Genomic DNA, 18,587 nt, shown 5'->3' with positions numbered 1-18,587 from the left:
CGTGGGCTCAAGACCAGAACTTTCGACAGGCTGCACAAGTGCGGAAGAAACTGGATCGAGGAGCTGCCGGTGGTTCTTTGGTCGATCAGGACGACGCCAAATCGAGCCACTGGCCAGACACCTTTCGCTCTAGTATATGGAGCAGAGGCAGTTCTCCCCACGGAACTCGTATACGGGTCACCTCGAGTGCTCGCTTATGATGAGCTTGAGCAAGAGCAGCTGCGACAAGATGACGCGCTGCTCCTTGAGGAAGACCGTCTTCAGGCTGCTGTATGAGCTGCTCGCTACCAGCAAGCTTTGCGCCACTACCATAGCCGCAAAGTTAATGCCAGAAGTCTCGAGGAAGGCGACCTTGTTCTTCGGCGTGTTCAGTCCGGCAAGAATTCCAACAAGTTGACGCCGAAGTGGGAATGCCCTTACCGGGTGAAACGAGTCACTAGGCCTGGCGCTGTCCGCCTTGAGACCGAAGATGCCATTCCGGTGAGCAACTCCTAGAATATTGAGCATCTTCGTAAGTTTTACCCGTAAGGCGCGGTTGCCGGAACCTGTTCCGGCAACCACCTTTTGTACAAGTCTTGCCGCTGTTGCATGTAATCCTTTGTACAAAGCCGGGCGCAAACCCCGTGCATAAGTAAAGCTCATGTGCACCGCACATCTTGTCAATTTCATGCTTTCTATTTTTTGCATGTGTTATCTGACACTTTGTGCAGCACCTACTCCCCGGTAAGCAATAACGAGCCATAAGGCTCCATATCTTTATTTTCTCTTCTTTCTTTTTTTTCTCAAGGAAAGGAAGGTTCCCTCGCCCACAAGTTTGCCGGGGGGAAAGGAGAAGATAATGGTATGGACCAGACGTCGTTCAAGAAAGTTTCGCCTTGCCGGGAGGCAAACAATAGAAAAGCTAAGTTCCCAAAGTTTGAGCAATCAGATTTTTTAAATCTTTTAGTTATCTCCCTTGAACGAACGCACTTTGTATGGAAAACCTGTGCGCGGAGGAACCAACTCGTAGCTAGTTGCGCCCTTATTTTGTTTCGAGTCCGCTCAACAACTTAAGTGAGCTGCAACTAGTTGCGACAAGGTTTCTTGTTGGTAGCGGCACCGCCAGCAGGCTGCCGACGTCCCGCACTCAGTGCTCGCGGCTCAGGTGCCTGCACCGGCAAGTTCCCTAAAAGCGTAGGGCAAAAACATACAAAGGGAGGAATCAAGTAAAGGGAATAACATTGCAATCATTACCTGGAATAGAGTTATATTAAAGATAGCTTGTCGCGGCTCTAACAGATTGTTTTCATAACATGACAAACAACGACAAGAAAAGAAGAAACGGGCGGCCTAGTCTACGCGATCGCCCTCGATCCTCTTGATCCCGCTCACCTTGTCCACAATGGGTGCGACAAGGGTCTTGAGCGCCTCCAGATCAGCATCCGGCGGCAGGGTCTTGAGGACGTTGGTGAGGTTGAGGCCCGGATTGCGGAAGGCCACCTTCACCAACACTTTCTGAAGAGCTCCCGCGCAGATCTTGCGCGACTCGTCGGCCAGCTGCTTTGGGATCCTCTCCCGGAGTCGCTGGAGGGCCGTCGCCACGCCTTTGAAGAACAAGACGAGCTTGGCGCTGGGTTGGAGGTTCTCGTCGGAGGGATACCCGAGATCCTCCATCCCCAGCTGCACCAGCTCCCTGTGAATGTCTGCGGCAACATTCACAAGACTCTTCGTCCAGTGCTCCACAGTCTCCTTGAAAGCATTCTGGGTGGCAGCAGCACTCTCCAGCAGCGCCTTGTCGGCCTTGATCTCCTCCTTCAAGGCCACCTCCTGCTCCTTGGCGCCGTCCAGCGTCTTGGTCAAAGTGGTCAGCTTCAACTCAAGATCCGCGTTGGAGTCCTTGGCGGCGCTGAGCTCTTTGCCCTTCTCGGCAAGATCGGCCTCCAGCTGTGCCACCTTCATCTCCAGCTCCTTCTTGGTGGTCTCGGCGGCTGCGGCAGCATCCTCCGCTTGCTTGAGGGCTCCGCCAAATTTTTCCTCACGCGCGACAAGCTCCTCCTCGTGGGCGTCAAGGTTGACCTTCCGCTGCGCCAGCTCGCCTTCCTGCGCAAACAGCTTCTCAGCGGCAAGCCGCTGTTACTCTCTGACTTCAGCCTTCTCGAGGAGGAAGGCCTTCTGCTCTTCGGCGAGTTGCTCCCGCTCCTCCGCCAGGGACCGGAGAGCTTCCTGGTGGAGACCCCGGAGCTCCTCCGCGCGCTTTTTGATGTCTGCTCCCGCCTTCGCGGCAAGCGCCTCGCGGGATTCCAGCTTGGCTTGCCGCGCGCGGTAGAGCGACAACAACTTCTGCAGCAGCCGCTCTTCCTCAGGCTCGCTGCTGCTGCTCGGCGTGTCAACCAGCGTCAGCCCCGCGGAGGCAAGTACCTCCCCGTCGAAGATCTCTCCCTCGACCGGCGCCCTGGAGCTTGACGCACAGGGCAGGTTGATGAAGACGCCATCGCCGGCCTTCAAGTAGACGCCTGGCTGGGGCTCTTCGGAGCCTGGCGCTGCGGCAGCGGCGGACGGGTCGGCGGTCGATGTAGCGCCTGGCGCTCCTGCGGACTCAGGGCCGTCAGTGCGATCGCCAGACCCCTCGCCAGTTGCTGCGGCGGCAGCCTTGGCGGCCTCTGCGCCGGCGGGATCATCAGCACTGGCTGCTCCCTCGGTGGCAGCGCCGTCGTCGGCGGCAACCTCGGTCTCCATCTGCTCCGCAGCAGATGGGTCTGACAGCCGAAAAAGGGAGAAGAATCAAGCAAATATTCAACAAGAAGAAGATCAAAAGAAGAAGAACCCAAGGGAAGTTTTGAAGCGAGAGGAGTACCTGTACCGGGTTCTGCAGTCGTGGTCTCCGCCGCCGGAGGGCCGCTGGTGCTGTCCCTTGCCGGAGAACTCCCCCTTGCCGGAGACCTCTCCCTTACCGGATAACCCTCCCTTGCCGGAGGACTCTCCCTTGGCGTTTCGGGGGCGGCCTCCAGGCGCTCCTGGTGAGGCTGCTCTGCTCCTACACAAACCAGCAGTCAGATATCAGCAAAGACAGAGTACCCATGCGCGCCTGACAGCGGAAAGTGAACCATATACTTACGCTGGGGGCTGCTCTGGAGAAAAGTTGCCGGGTCCGGCAAGGTTGTCTCGGGCGCACCCCCTGCTGTCGCAGTGGATTCGTCCTCGATGACGATCACCGGGACCTTGGCTCTCTTCGCTGCTCTCTGGGCCAGAGTCCTAAAAAGGAACAAGTTCAGAGTAAAGCAAATGAGATACAAGACAAAACAGCAAGAATTGAAGAAATGCAAGTACAACAAGGGAATCTTACTCTTCTTCTTCTTCCTCGTCGGAGTTGAATGCAGAGAAGTCGAAATCCGGCTCACGTCCGGCACGAGGAGGCGGAGGAGTGGTTTCCCTTGGCCGCTTGGCGGGAACAGTTGTGGTGGTCTGAGACGACCCCGCTCCGGTTGCCGCCGCGGCGTGAAAAGCGGCAGGAGCAGAAGTGGTGGTCCGGGAGGACCCCGCTCCAGTTGCCGCAGCAGCGTGAGGCGCTCCCGCGGCAACAGTGCTTGCCGCGGTGGAGCGTGTCGCGCGGCGCGGCGGCTGTTGACTCGCTTGCCGCTCCGCTACGTCCCCGGCCTTGCGGAGACGCCTTCTTGGTGGAGATGGAGGCTCTGCTTGCGGCGAGCTGTCTGAAGATGTGGTAGAAGACGAGTTGATCTCCAGCGAGCCGCTCGTATCCTTGGCAGGCTCGCTCGACCCGGCGCCATGCCCGGCAAGTTCTTTCTCGCCGATGCGCTCCTCTCGCTCGGCACGGCTTCCCGCCTCTGCTGCATCTGCCTCCTCCACGGTGAATCCAAATTCGCCCGCGGCTGCGGCTGCCGCCGCCTCTTCCAGCCTAGTGGCGATGCGTGTCATCTCCTCATCAGTGGTGTCGCGAGTAAGGCTATCCTTCTCGTCGGGGCGGATCGGCACTTCTACCAAGCCATCGAAGAATTGCTGCACGACGTCGTCTGCAGGCTCTTTCCAAGTTGGCACAATTCCATGCGAATCGCACAGCGGCATCATTGCACGGATGCGGTCGAGCGCGGAATTGTTGCACAACGGAACGACACCCCCCGGCAACCTGAACACTTCGGGATGATGAGGGTCATACTTGAACAGCTCCTGGAGCATCGCGTTGAGCTCCAGAACAGTGAAGTTGAAGTTGAGGCCCGGCCGCAGCCTCATGATATCCGCCGCATTCTTGAACTCCCAGGCGGGTCTCCCTCGTTCCTGCAGGGGGGCGATGCAGCGACGAAGAAAATCTGCGCCAACAGCGCCTACAGTGAGCCCGGCAAGCCTGAGGCGTAGGATCCGGGTGACAGCAATCTTCAGCCTGTCGTCTTCCGGAGCCACGTCACTCCAGTCACTGCCGCGTGCTACTGGGGTTTGGCGCCGGGTGGTAAACGGCTGCGGGTTCTCCTCGTCAATCCAGCACCAGTATGCTCTCCATTCCTCCCACTTGCCGCGGAACTCTCCCTCCAGATAAGTTTCCTTCTTGCCGGCCCTTGAGATCCAGGCGATTCCGCCGGATAAAGGCTCTCCTCTCTCTACTCGGGGTATAAAGAAATGGCGAAAGAGGGCTACGTTGGGATGGACTCCGACAAAGTTTTCGCAGAGATGTGCGAAAACTGCCATGGTCAGAACGGCATTGGGGGTGAAGTCAAGGAGGTGGAACCCGTAGGTGTTCATGATGTCGCAGAAGAATTCAGAGAAGGGCGGGCAGAGCCCGCAGTAGAAGAACAAGGCGAAGAAAGGGTATCCGTTTGGAGCTTTCTTCCAAGCAGCGGTGGGAAGTACCTTCGTGCGCGGATGCGCTCGCATCTCCGTCGACCAGAAGAGGTAGTAGTTCTCCCTCAGCTCCCTCGCGGCGAGCTTGGGGGGGGGGAGACCGCCCGCTCCTTTCGCAGCGCCGCAAGCCGCTGCGCCTCGGTCGACTTCACAACCTTCCCCTTGTCGGCTTTTGGAGCCATGGAGGAAGTGGTGGAGGAGGTCGACGACGTTGGTGGTGCTGGTGGCGATGGGGGGCGGGGCGCTTCTCTCTTTCGGCTTTGGGAAGACAAGGGAGCGGCGGAGATTTTCGAGATTGAAGCAGCAACTGGCGAATGGGCGAACTGCCCCTGTTTCCTCTGCTTATAAAGAGGGAGGGGGCGGACGTTCCGCATTTCCGAAGACCCCACGATCTCTCCCACGACGCCGCATTCAACGCGTGCCGTTCGGGGAGGGCGCGGTGGATACGGAGAGAGATACGGTGTAACCTAGGCCGCGCGTGCCCGTGCCCTGTTTTGGGCCTGGCCCAACAGCGCTCGGCACCGTGTATGGCCCAGGCCCGGGGGCTCCTGTCGGTGTACTAGAGTAGGGGTACCCTAGTATCCCGAACTTGTGCACGGGCAGTCGCAGCATCCCGTGGCAAGGCTTGCCGAGTGACCGCCAAGGTCCTCCGTGGTTCCTTTGGAGCCATTCAAGAACAAAGTATCCAAGCCAAGGCATTTCAAGACCCCGGCAAGAGGAGCTTGCCGGGAAGGCCAACCAAGGCACCTCGAGACCCCGACAAGAGGAGCTTGCCGGGAAGGCCAATCAAGGCATTTCAAGGAACTTGCCGCGACGCGCCACGCGTCCCGGCAAGGCCCGGTGAGCGACAACCTCCCGGACGCAACAAGACAACGATAGCGGCAAGGCGCTTGCCGCGGCAAGCTACCACTCTGTGCCCGCGCTCCAGCACATCCACCAACGTGTCGCTCTGGGGCCCTTCCAGGCGTACGTGGCGGGAGGCTGTGCAGCCTGCGGCGTGCGGTGGCAAGTGGCGCTGACAAGATCGCCATCGTGGTGAGCGGTGGCGTCCTTGACGGTCCCTTTTGCACTTTTTAGGTGACGCAGACGGGCATTTAAGGCCCTTGTCCCTTGCCGTCAGGGTTAGGTATGATACACTGTAGCAGGTAGCTGTACCTACCGCAGCACCTTTTTCATTTTTACCCTTGCCTACGTTGCCACCTGTCCGTGACCCCTTGAGCATATAAAAGGAGGCACATGCACAACGTAGGGGGGAAGAGGGGGGGAGAACACTCACACTCGGTCTCGTTAGCTGCTGGTGTATACTGTAGCACTCCGCGCTCCCGAGCAAGAACTCAATACAAACCACAAAGCAGGAGTAGGGTTTTACGCATCCGTGCGACCCGAACCTGGGTAAATCGCTCGTGTGTTTCGCCTCGATCTGCTCTTCGCGCGACCTCCGCCCCCGCCGAACCAAAAGGGACTCGGCCCGCCGGTCCCATAGGTGCTCGTGGATCAGTACCCCGGCACGTGCAATATAAAAATACCTCAAAAAATAAAAGTTCTCCAAATGCCCTGAAATTTAAATATGATTTTTTCTAGAATATTTGAGAATATTTGGCACTGAGAACACAGCAGGGGGGTCAACCACCTGCCCACGAGAGTGGAGGGCGCGCCCCTGCCTCGTGGGCCCACGGTGGCCCTCCTTCACTTATTCTTTCACCCATACACTCCTTCCTCCCACAAACACGAATAACCAGCTCAAACTCGAGTCCAAGCTCGTTTTGCTGCCATTTTCGATCTCCTTGCTCAAAGCACCTCTCACAAAACTGCTTGGCGAGATTGTTCCTTGAAAATGATGAGGAGACTATTGAGGGGCTCATCGAGCCAAAGCTCGAAGGAAAAGGCACTGAAGCCTAAGTATAATTTGCCGCGCACCACGGAGGTTCGGGCGTGTGAATGGCCTTCCGATGATTTCTTGACAGCAGCCGGTATTTATGAAGATTGTCATGAATTGGCTAAGAATGCAGGCCTCACCGCTTTCCTCCACGACCAATGCGATCAGTATCTCTTACTCACAAATACCTTTGTGCAAAACTTTCATTTCCATTCTAGGAACTCGCCACCTACGGTGGAGTTTCATTTATATGATGAGCATAAGGAGATGTCACTTTATGATTTTTGTCGGATTTGTTTAGTCCCTTTTGAGGGCAAGACAGAAGAACCACATCGTGATGATGTGGAGGGGTTTATTGATACTATCACTGCAGGGGAATCAAGGAAGGTTTTCGATGCACGAATCACTAGCATACATTTTCCTGTTTTACGTTATTTTGCATTATTTGCAAGTCGTTGCTTAATTGGTCGCAGAAACAGGGGAAACCTTAGTATCCCTGATATTATTATTCTGCTCCACGGTTTATACAGTGATAACTCTGTTAGTATGGGCGGCATTATTGCTAAACGGTTAAGTCTGAACCGTACCAAGGGCCCCATCTTTGGAGGCTTCTATGCTTCACACCTAGCTGCACATTTTAACATACCTATTAGGCATTTTGAGAAGGAAGAAAAGGTGCTGCCTCGTGTTTATCTAGATTATAAAAGTATGGTGGCATATGATTTTATTGTTAAGAATAGGGAAGGAGAGCTTAAATATCAGTTGTTCTTTAATAAACATCATCCTGAGACTATTACCCTGCCTGCTCCTTCTTTGTTTGATTTATCTTCAGGCACGTACCTTGTTCTGTTGAAGGCTATTCACGCCTATCGGAACCCTGCACCAGCCGTGGAGCCAGAGCCGGAACCACAAGTTGATCCTTCACGACAGTCTAATTACCAGTGGGATTTGAAGATGATTGTCAGCGAGTGGCAATCAGAGTCTTCCTCTTCTTCTTCTTCTCAGTACGACCCCAACTACTATTATGGATATCCGCCAGGCCAGCCGTGGCCATAGACCAACTTAGGCCAAAAGCCTAAGCTTGGGGGAGTACGTATTTCCCGCCGACATTACATTTATGTTCACACACTCATTGCTAGAAGTCGGTGCTCATACTTTTTCATTGTATCATCCATGCTAGTTTATTTCCTTTTTATGCTTTCTTCTTGTGTGTTTAATAAACCTTAAGAAAAACCAAAAAAAATTAGTTGTAGCTTTTAGTTAGTTTAATTTTCATGCTTGTAGTAGTAATTAAAAAGAAAACCCAAAAATATTTCTTGTTCTTCTTTTTCTTGTTGGGAGCTTTCCCGTGTAAAGAGTTTTATATTTTTATTTTCTTTGGGGGTCGATGGGAGAAGACCATAACTAAATTGTTGAAGTGGCTCTTATATGCATAAATGTTGATCTGACAAAATAGCCCATATTGCCTTGTCTTCTCCTGTTTATTGAATGCCTGCAGATTCCAGCTTAGTCCAATGCACATGCACTATTATTATTATTCACACTATTCGGTCGTGCAAGTGAAAGGCAATTATGATGATATATGATGGACTGACTGAGATGAGAAAAGCTGGTATGAACTCGACCTCTTTTGTTTTTGTAAATATGATTAGTTCATTGTTCCTGATTCAGCCTATTATGAATAAACATGTTTGCAATGACAACTAGAGATCATAGTTTCTTGTGCCATGCTTGATTAGCTATGAGTTATAATGGTTTACCTTGCGTGCCAACATGCTATTGAAATGGTTATGATGTGGTATGATAGGGTGGTATCCTCCTCTGAATGATTTATGTGACTTGACTTGGCACATGTTCACGCATGTAGTTGAAACAAAATCAACATAGCCTTCACGATATTTATGTTCATGGTGGATTATATCCTACTCATGCTTGCATTCGGTGTTGATTAATTTTAATGCATGTTCATGACTATTGTCGCTCTCTAGCTGGTCGCTTCCCAGTCTTTTGCCAGCCTTCACCTGTACTAAGCGGGAATACTGCTTGTGCATCCAATCCCTTAAGCCCCAAAGTTATTACTCATGAGTCCACCATACCTACCTATATACGGTATCTACCTGCCGTTCCAAGTAAATTTGTATGTGCCAGACTCTAAACCTTCAAATAAATATCCTGTTTTGTATGCTTGAATAGCTCATGTATCAACTAGGGCTGTCTGTATCTTCCATGTTAGGCGGGTTATTCTCAAGAGGAGTGGACTCCGCTCCTCACTCACGAGATAAATGGCTGGTCACCGGGATGCCCAGTCCCATGGTTTATGCAAACTAAATCAAAATAATTGCAAACAAAACTCCCCCTGGGACTCTTATTAGTTGGAGGCACTCGTTGTTTCGAGCAAGCCATGGATTGATGCTTGTTGGTGGAAGGGGGAGTATAAACTTTACCATTCTGTTTGGGAACCGCCTATAATGTGTGTAGCATGGAATATATCGCCATCTCTTGGTTGTTATGTTGACAATGAAAGTGTACCGCTCAAAATATTATTCACCTCTGTTTCAAAACCGAGCTCTGGCACCTCTACAAATCCCTGCTTCCCTCTGCGAAGGGCCTATCTATTTACTTTTATGCTGAGTCATCATCCTCTTATTAAAAAGCACCAGTTGGAGAGCACCGCTGTCATTTGCATTCATTACTGTTAGTTTACATTGAGTATGACTTGACTGGATCTCTTTTACCATGAATTACAATGTCTAGTCAGTCCTTGGTCTTTAAAGGTGCTCTGCATTTATGTTTTGCGGTCTCAGAAAGGGCTAGCGAGATACCATCTTGTTATATCATATTATGATTGTTTTGAGAAAGTGTTGACATCCGAGATTTATAATTATTGCTCGCTAGTTGATTATGCTATTGATATGAGTAAACTTGAGACCTATGCGTTATTGTGAATGTGGTCAGTTATAATCTTTGCTGAAAACATGAATGCTGGCTTTACATATTTACAACAACAAGAGCAAACAGAGTTTGTAAAAGTTTTTCTTTATCACTTTCAGTTTGTCAACTGAATTGCTTGAGGACAAGCAAAGGTTTAAGCTTGGGGGAGTTGATACGTCTCCAACGTATCTACTTTTCCAAACACTTTTGCCCTTATTTTGGACTCTAACTTGCATGATTTGAATGGAACTAACCCGGACTGACGCTGTTTTCAGCAGAATTACCATGGTGTTATTTATGTGCAGAAACAAACATTCTCGGAATGACCTGAAACTTCACGGAGCCACTTTTCAGAAAATATGAAAAATACCTACAAAATATGAAGGCCAGGGGGCCCACCACCTGTCCACGAGGGTGGGGGCGCGCCCCCCTACCTCGTGGGCCCCCTGTTGCCTCTCCGACTCCAAGTCCAACTCCATATATTGTGTTTCGGGGAGAAAAAAATCAGAGAGAAGAAATCATCACGTTTTACGATATGGAGCCGCTGCCAAGCCCTAAAACCTCTCGGGAGGGCTGATCTGGAGTCCATTCGGGGCTCCAGAGAGGGGAATTCGTCGCCATCGTCATCATCAACCATCCTCCATCACCAATTTCATGATGCTCACCGCCGTGCGTGAGTAATTCCATCATAGGCTTGCTGGACGATGATGGGTTGGATGGGATCTATCATGTAATCGAGTTAGTTTTGTTAGGGTTTGATCCCTAGTGTCCATTATGTTCTGAGATTGATGTTGCTATGACTTTGCTATGCTTAATGCTTGTCACTAGGGCCCGAGTGCCATGATTTCAGATCTGGACCTATTATGTTTTCATCAATATATGAGTGTTCTTGATCCTATCTTGCAAGTCTATAGTCACCTATTATGTGTTATGATTCGTTAACCCCGAAGTGACAATAATCGGGATACTTACCGGTGATGACCGTAGTTTGAGGAGTTCATGTATTCACTATGTATTAATGCTTTGTTCCGGTTTTCTATTAAAAGGAGGCCTTAATATCCCTTAGTTTTCGTAAGGACCCCGCTACCACGGGAGGGTAGGACAAAAGATGTCATGCAAGTTCTTTTCCATAAGCACGTATAACTATGTTCGGAATACATGCCTACATTATATCTATGAACCGGAGCTAGTTCTGTGTCACCCTAGGTTATGACTGTTACATGATGAACCGCATCCGGCATAATTCTTCATCATTGATCCATTGCCTACGAGCTTTCCATATATTGTTCTTCACTTATTTACTTTCCCATTGCTATTGCTATCATCACTACAAAATACCAAAAACATTACTTTTACCACTGTTACCTTTTGCTACCGTTACCACTACTATCATATTACTTTGCTACTAAACACTTTGCTGCAGATATTAAGTTTCCAGGTGTGGTTGAATTGATAACTTAGCTGCTAATACTTGAGAGTATTCTTTGGCCCCCCTTGTGTCGAATCAATAAATTTGGGTTGAATACTTTACCCTCGAAAACTGTGGCGATCCCCTATACTTGTGGGTTATTAGTATTCACTACCAGACCGAGTTTCAGCATCAGATAGAAACTTCATTATCATTGTCAGGAGGTTTTTCTACTTCAGGTTCACTAGAGGCATGCAATGTCCTACCATTTTTCTTCTTCTTTTTCTTTTTAGAAGGACTAGGTGCATCAGTGTTAACTCTTTGAGAGTCTTTTTCAATTCTTTTTGGCTGTCCCTTAGGATAAAGTGGTTCCTGAGTCATTCTACCTCCTCTAGTCATTACTCTAACAGCATGATCATTGATATTATTGTTCATTTCATCAAGCAATTCTCTTTGAGATTTAACAACTTTTTCTAATTGAGTTTGAACATAGAGGCATGCTTTCCTACACCTCTAACATCATTGGAAATCCTAAATAACAAGTCACTCAAGCAAGCAATCATATCAGAATTGTATTTCAATTGTTTCATAACATTTGCATTGAAGTGACCTTGCTTCCTAATGTAATTTTCAAACTCATACAGGCATTGGCTAGGATGCATATTATAAGGATTGCCATTATCATTGAACTTCATTAAAGAATTTACCTCTACCACCTTAGGTGGTGGTGGTGTATCAAGCCCATGTATTTTTTTAATAGGAGGTAAAATTTTGACATCCTCAGCTTTAATACCTTTTTCCTTCATAGATTTCTTTGCCTCTTGCATATCTTTAGGATTGAGATATAAGATACCCCTCTTTTTTAGAGTAGGTTTAAGCGGTGGTTCATGAAGAGTCCAATCATCATAATTTTTCAATATGTTATTCAATAATTCTTCAGCTTGTCCAATAGTTCGTTCCCTGAAAACACAACCAGCGCAACTATCTACGAAATTCCTAGAAGCATCGGTTAGTACATTATAGAAGATATCGAGTATTTCATTTTTCTTAAGAGGGTCATCAGGAAAAGCATTAAGCAATTGGAGAAGCCTCCCCCAAGCTTGTGGGAAACTCTCTTCTTCAATTTGTACAAAGTTAAATATTTCCTGTAAGGTAGCTTGTTTCTTATGAGTAAGAAAATATTTTTCAGAGAAGTAGTAAATCATATCCTAGGGACTACGCACACAACCAGCAGCAAGAGTATTATACCAAGTCTTAGCATCATCCTTTAATCTCTCCCTAATAATAAAGCACGGATTGAGTCTCCAGATTCACCATCGTGGCTTTTTTAGAAAACAATCCCTGTGGTTTTTGAAAGTTCAACTCGCAGTTCGTATTTAAGTGGACAGGGAAAACGATTTGATTTTGCAAATTAACCACTTCAGTTTGTAAGAATTACACTGGCGCTCCTTTCTTTATCTTATCCACCGACAGCTCACAGGACTCGAGCTTCCCTGCCGCCCCGGCTGTGACGGCGGCTTCCTGGAGCAGATGGACGCGCCGCCGCCGCGCCGGGCGTCGCGCCCTCCGCCCCCACGGGGTCAACGAGGTCCTGCCCCGCCGCAGCCGGCGTGGCGCCTCGGGTGCCCGCTTGGGGTTACTGTACAACCCAGTCATCGTGCTCCAGCGCTCCGCCGCCCCTCCCTGCGACGAGGCCCTCGGCGCCACCAGCAGCTTCGAGCTCTTCTACGATGATGGCGTCGGATCCGGCCTCTGCCCGCTGCCCGAGACCATGTTTGACTTCCTCATGGGGTCCGGATTCGAGTGGTTCCTTAAGCAGCTCGCCCGGATCGAGGCCGGCGGCTTCGGCGCCGTCCGCCCCTGCGACAACCCAGCGGACTGCAAGGCCGCCGTCGAGCCCATGCCCACTGTCGTCGTCGCCGCCTGCCCTGGCCACATCGGCGCCGACTCCCACTGCGTCGTCTGCAAGGAGACCTTCGAGCTGGGCGACTAGGCCAGGGAGATGCCCTGCAGCCACATGTACCACCATGACTACATCCTGCCGTGGCTCGCGCTGCGTAACTCGTGTCCCCTGTGCCGGCACAAGCTGCCCACAGATGTGGCACGGCCTGCTCCGGTGTGTGACCTCGGTGCCGCCGACGACCAGGGCAGCAACACCGGGGCTAAGGCTGGCAGTGAGGAGGAGATAATGGTTGGGTTGACGATTTGGCGGCTCCCTGGTGGAGGCTTTGCTGTTGGCAGGTGGTCCGACGAGAGGGAGCTCCCCTCCCAGGTGTCTACACTGAGGTGGATGGGGGTTTCAACAATGGTGGTGCACCGAGGAAGATCTCATGGTCATCGAGAGGGAGCTGTTCGTCACAGAGGGGAGTTAGCAGATGTGTGTTTGACAACATGTTTGCTTGCTTTGACACACCCATCCTTGAGGTCGGACTGGAGCTCGGTTTTCACCTATGGTCTGAGGAGCCGGAGCACAAGCTGGAGATCCTATGATAGCCATGCGGATGCGATTGCCAGGTGATGACTGCATCACGCAGTGGGGAATATGACAATTGGATGTTGGAGAGCCGCAGATGTCTGTTTGATGTTTTCTATATACCAGTTGAGAGATAAAGAGGATTTGTACGTAGAGTGCAAATTGTGTGCTGTTTTGTACATAGAGGAGCAGAACAAGAGATGTTGCAATGGAAATGTCCTCCAGTTTGTGCATTCAGGATGGTCTTCGTGTTGCATTTTGGAGTATCATTCAGCAAGACAAGTTTTTTTTACTGATGCACACATCTAGATAGTGAGCATGTCAGCACTCAATTGTTTCTTCAAATTCCATCTCGCTCAATGCAACGGGGGTTCCTCCATTGTAACCATGACTTGTTGGAAGGTTCAGAGCGTAGCAAAGATTCAATAAAGCATCACTCAAGATATTTTCTGTTCTCCAATTGAATATTTTCTGCTCTTCAATTGGAAAATACGCGACAAGGAGCAATGGCAAGCAGCAACAGCGGTGGCAAGCAGAGGCAGGTTGTTGCCGTGTCGTGATTGAGGTTAAGTATAGAGGGAGATGTAGGGTGGGGTGGGGTCCTAATCATCTGTATTATTGATGCTCTGGCTATCGCCTCACGATTATCGATTGGTGCTCGCGCCTCATCTGTGTTGGTCAGTTGCTACGCTAGCAGATTACTAATCATATGAGATTTAGATAAAGTGCAGACTACCGATTCCATGGGCTGGAGAAGTACACACATGGCTGCAAGATGTAGAAGAAAGGGAGAATAGCAGCATATTACTAATCAAGAATTCCAAGTGCAAACCACGTTGGCAGATTTCTATCACGTTGGTTGATTACTAATACACACTGAAATTACTAATACACAATTTATCACAAGGCAAAAAAAAATTGTGTGCGCGCTACTACTGCTTATAGGGAATAGAGAATACAGATAATGTTGCAGATTATATATCAATGAGAATTTTTAATTCTTGCAGTTGCTAATGCACTGATATTTTAAGTTTGCTTTGGATATTTCATGATTAACGTTCAATTCAAAGAGATGGACATAGCTAAGGTAACGACACATTATCCAACGTGAGATCCCACTTCATTCAAATTCCTTCTCACTATGATACATAGATGGACCTAATCTTTTCAAATTTTAATTATTATCTTGCGTAGGTGTGGCTCATTGGCAGGTGTGCGCAGCCGAAATCACTGCCTCAAGATTGATAATGTTCGAACGCATTGTGATCAGAGGAGAACCTGGCCATCGACAACGAGGTGGGAAAAAGGTTAAGTGGTGACACAGGTGCGATGCCGTCTTAAAATAGAGGACTTGGATCTGTGAGGTCTTGTACTCACTCGATTTTTTACCGTTGCAACGCACGGGCAATTTTCCTAGTGAGAACAGAAATAATTTGAGAATATAATAGTGGCGAATTTTCTCATCATGAGCAAAAAGTGTGGCTACGTCATTCAACTTAGTCAGGCCCCGTTTGATAGCAAAGTATTTTCTAAGTATTTTGAGAATACTACAGTTTTTTGAGATTACCATAGTTTTATTTACAATGAGTTGTTTGGTTGCCCCTAACAACTGTGTTTTTAATACTGTAGTATTGGGCAAACTGCAATTTTTTCTCTGCATAAAAAAATAACCCCAAACCTCTTTTTAAAAAACAGAGTTGTTGAGTGCGTAAACACAACGGCTAAATAGCAAAATTTACAGGGTTATGCGGCAACAGCCAAACAGGTTCTATGTATTGTGAATACTCCAAAATACTCTGTTTTGATAAAACTATGGTATCTCACACCTAAAGGCAAAATTATTGTAGTTTTTGATACTTTGGTTTATATAATACTTTGCTATCAAACATAGCCTAAGATGTGCCACAACAATTTCATTTTCATAACCATGGAAAGGATTAGATTCAACCAAAATAATTAACTCTGGGTCAACAGAGAATTCATAATCCTTATCATCAACAAAGATAGGTGAAGTAGCAAACTGAGGATCACATTTCATTTTAGCATTCAAAGTCTTTTCTTTATACTTGCATAATAATTTTTCCAGATCAGTTTTATCCTTACAAGCAAGAATGTCTCTAGTTGTCTCCTCATCCAAAACATAACCTTCCGGTATCTTAGGCAATTCATATTTAGGAGAACTAGTTCTAATAGGTGTTTCAATATTTTCAGTTTCAAGCTCTTCATCAGTTTCAATATTCTCAAAAGCTTTAGTTCTAGCAAGTTGTTCATCAAGAAATTCACCTAGTGGCACATTATCATCAAGCAAGGTACTAGCATCATCATAAATATCATTCATAGCAGAAGTAGCATCATCAATAACTTGTGACATATCGGGATTAATATCATGTGCTGGTGTTGCAAGTTTACTTATAACAGAAGGTGAATCAAGTGCAGAGCTAGATGGCAAGTCCTCACCTCCCCTCGTCCCGAAGGAAAACAATCTTAGTCTTAGCATCCTTCGGATTCTTCATAGTGATAATTTGATAATAATCCCAAGTGACCTCACAAATATAGCTATGCTCCCCCGCAACGGCACCAGAAAAAGGTCTTGATAACCCACAAGTATAGGGGATCGCAATAGTTTTCGAGGGTAGAGTATTCAACCCAAATTTATTGATTCGACACAAGGGGAGCCAAAGAATATTTGAAAGTATTACCAGTTGAGTTGTCAATTCAACCACACCTGGAGATTAATTATCTACAGCAAAGTGATCAATAGCAAAGTAGTATGATAGTTTTGATAATAGTAGCAAGAACAACAATAATGGTAACAGTGATAGCAATGATTTTGTAGCAAGTGCAACGGTAACAATAGCAATAGCAACTTAGCGAGAACAATATAAGAGAAATTCGTAGGCATTGGATAAGTGAATTCGTTGGATGATACTCATCATATAACAGTCATAACCTAGGGCGATACATCACTAGCTTCAATTCATAAATATAATGTAGGCATGCATTCTGTAAATAGTCATACATGCTTATGGAAAGAACTTGAATGACATCTTTTGTCCTACCCTCCCATGGCAGCGGGGTCCTATTGGAAACTAAGGGATATTAAGGCCTCTTTTTAATAGGGAGCCGGAACAAAGCATTAACACATGGTGAATACATGAACTCCTCAAACTACGGTCATCACCGGGAAGTGTCCTGACTATTGTCACTCCGGGGTTGCCCGGTCATAACACGTAGTAGGTAACAATAACTTGCAAGATCGAATCTAGAACATAGATATAATAGTGATAACATAAACGGTTCAGATCTGAAATCATGGCACCCGGGCCCAAAGTGACAAGCATTAAGCATGGAAAAGTCATAGCAACATCAATCTCAGAACATAATGGATACTAGGGATCAAGCCCTAACAAAACTAACTCGATTACATGATGAATCTCATCCAACTCCTCACCGACCAGGGAGCCTACGAAGGAATTACTCGCTCCCGGTGGGGAGCATCATGGAATTGGCGATAGAGAAGGGTTGTTGATGACGAAGATCGAAGATCCCCCTCTCCAAAGCCCCAAACGGACTCCAGACTAGCCTCCCGGTGAAGAACAGGAGGTAGCGACGGCTCCATCTCATGAAACGCGATAAATCTCTCTCCTTGTTTTTTTTCTGGAAATATATGATTTTATAGCGTTGGTTTCAGGGTCTGCGGGGCCACCAGGTGGGGACAACCCACCTGGGCACGCCTGGAGGGGGGCGCCCTGGTGGGTTGTGCCTGCCTAGGTGCCCCCCTCCGGTGGTTCTTGGCTCCAGAAATTATCTTTATTTGTATACAAATTCCTTGCAAAGTTTCGTTCCAATCCGAGAACTTTTATTTCTGCACAAAAACAACACCATGGTAGTTCTGCTGAAAACAGCATCAGTCTGGGTTAGTTTCATTCAAATCATGCAAATTAGAGTCCAAAACAAGAGGAAAAGCGTTAGGAAAAGTAGATATGATGGGGACGTATCAATTGGCTAAGGACGAGGTGACGATGCATGTCGGAAATGGTTCCAAGGTTGACCTATGAGTGTCCGATGAGTGTTGAAGCACGCGGCGAATATCGTTATTTTTCTAACCTTCACAGATGGTTTAAGTAGGTATGGATATATCTACTTGTTGAAACAAAAGTCTGAAACATTTGAAAAGTTCAAAGAATTTCAGAGTGAAGTGGAGAATCATCGTAACAAGAAAATAAAGTTTCTACGATCTGATCACGGAGGCGAATATTTGATTTACAAGTTTGGCCTTCATTTAAGACAATGTGGAATTGTTTCACAACTCATGCTGACACGTGTACAATGTATCTATAATTTTTGATTGTTCCATGCTATTATATTATCTGTTTTGGATGTTTTATATGCATTAATATGCTATTTTATATTATTTTTGGGACTAACTTATTAACCTAGAGCCCAGTGCTAGTTTCTGTTTTTTTCCTTGTTTTTGAGTTTCGCGGAAAAGGAATACCAAACGGAGTCCAAACGGAATAAAACCTTCGTGATGATTTTTCTTGGACTAGAAGACACCCTAGAGACTTGGAGATCAAGTCGGAAGAGCCACGAGGCGGCCACAAGGGGGAGGGCGCGCCCAGGGCCAGGGCCCACCCCCTGCCTTGTGGGCCCCTCGTGACTCCCCTGACCTAATTCTTCATCCTATATATTCACATATATTCCCAAACCACTAGAAGTATCCACGAAAACACTTTTCCACCGCCGCAACCTTCTGTTCCCGTGAGATCCCATCTTGGGGCCTTTTCCGGCATCCCGTCGAAGGGGGATTCGATCACGAAGGGCTTCTACATCAACCCTATTGCCCTTCCGATGAAGTCTGAGTAGTTTACACTACAAAAAAAGACACATCCGTGACATTTTGGGCCGAACGAAAAAAATTATGTCATACATATGACACTTCTATGACGATAATTGTGACAAAACCCGGTATCATCATAAACGTGGTGGGCTCCTACTTCTATGACAAAAAATCATGACAGAAAATGGGCTTTTCGTCCTGGGCGGGCCGGAGACGCAACTGCATGACATTC

The 18,587-nt window shown here is 48.0% G+C and overlaps 1 pseudogene; it reads left to right on the top strand.

Moving 5' to 3' along the window:
• LOC125552326 (putative E3 ubiquitin-protein ligase RHC2A) overlaps window positions 1-13,752 on the top strand; it is a 56,766-nt pseudogene extending 43,014 nt beyond the window's left edge.
• The last annotated feature ends 4,835 nt before the right edge of the window (window positions 13,753-18,587 follow it).

Source organism: Triticum urartu, chromosome 4A, assembly GCF_056163025.1.
Source record: "Triticum urartu cultivar PI428250 chromosome 4A, HENAU_Tu73, whole genome shotgun sequence".
NCBI classification, from domain to species: domain Eukaryota; kingdom Viridiplantae; phylum Streptophyta; class Magnoliopsida; order Poales; family Poaceae; genus Triticum; species Triticum urartu.
Note: the sequence above shows the minus strand (reverse complement) of the source record. Positions and strands in the feature narration are given on the sequence as shown.